This window comes from Bison bison, unplaced genomic scaffold, assembly GCF_000754665.1.
Source record: "Bison bison bison isolate TAMUID 2011002044 unplaced genomic scaffold, Bison_UMD1.0 scf7180017864358, whole genome shotgun sequence".
Taxonomy (NCBI): Eukaryota; Metazoa; Chordata; class Mammalia; order Artiodactyla; family Bovidae; genus Bison; species Bison bison.
The window spans coordinates 132,648-133,047 of record NW_011494930.1 but is presented as its reverse complement, the minus strand read 5'-3'; the positions used below and the strand labels follow the sequence as shown (position 1 = coordinate 133,047).

Below are 400 nucleotides of genomic sequence, written 5' to 3'. Positions count from 1 at the left end.
TTTTTTTGCAAAGTAATAGGTTATAAAAGTGAAAATTAAAGGAACAATAGAGGACTTAAAATTTTTTTTAATTAAAAAAAAAGAATGATTGTAAAAATAATAAAAATATATCTAGGACATTCTTGGTTTTGTTGGCGGTGTTGTGGGTTCAGTTCATTTTTGGCTAGTTCCTTGGTCAGACTTATATTTCTCAAGATCTATAGGCCCCTTCCTATGTAGTCCGTAGTAACCACAGGGGTTTGATCTATTGCCTGTAGCTTCCAAGGCGTTTCCCTCTGTTATATCTTCTTCTGTTTGCTAGTCTCTTCAGTATCTGGTTTCCGCCTGACACAAAGGGGCGGTGGAGGACTACTTTTTTTTTTTTTAGGCTTTACTTGTTCAGTCACGCTGGTGGGGAGGG

General features: G+C 37.0%; 1 protein-coding gene and 1 pseudogene across 1 annotated transcript in view; both read left to right on the top strand.

Moving 5' to 3' along the window:
- The window catches only part of LOC104999631 (EGF-like module-containing mucin-like hormone receptor-like 2), a 317,660-nt gene that overhangs the window by 194,525 nt on the left and 122,735 nt on the right, over positions 1 to 400 (top strand).
- Positions 1 to 400, top strand: part of LOC104999630 — a 3,469-nt pseudogene that overhangs the window by 1,567 nt on the left and 1,502 nt on the right.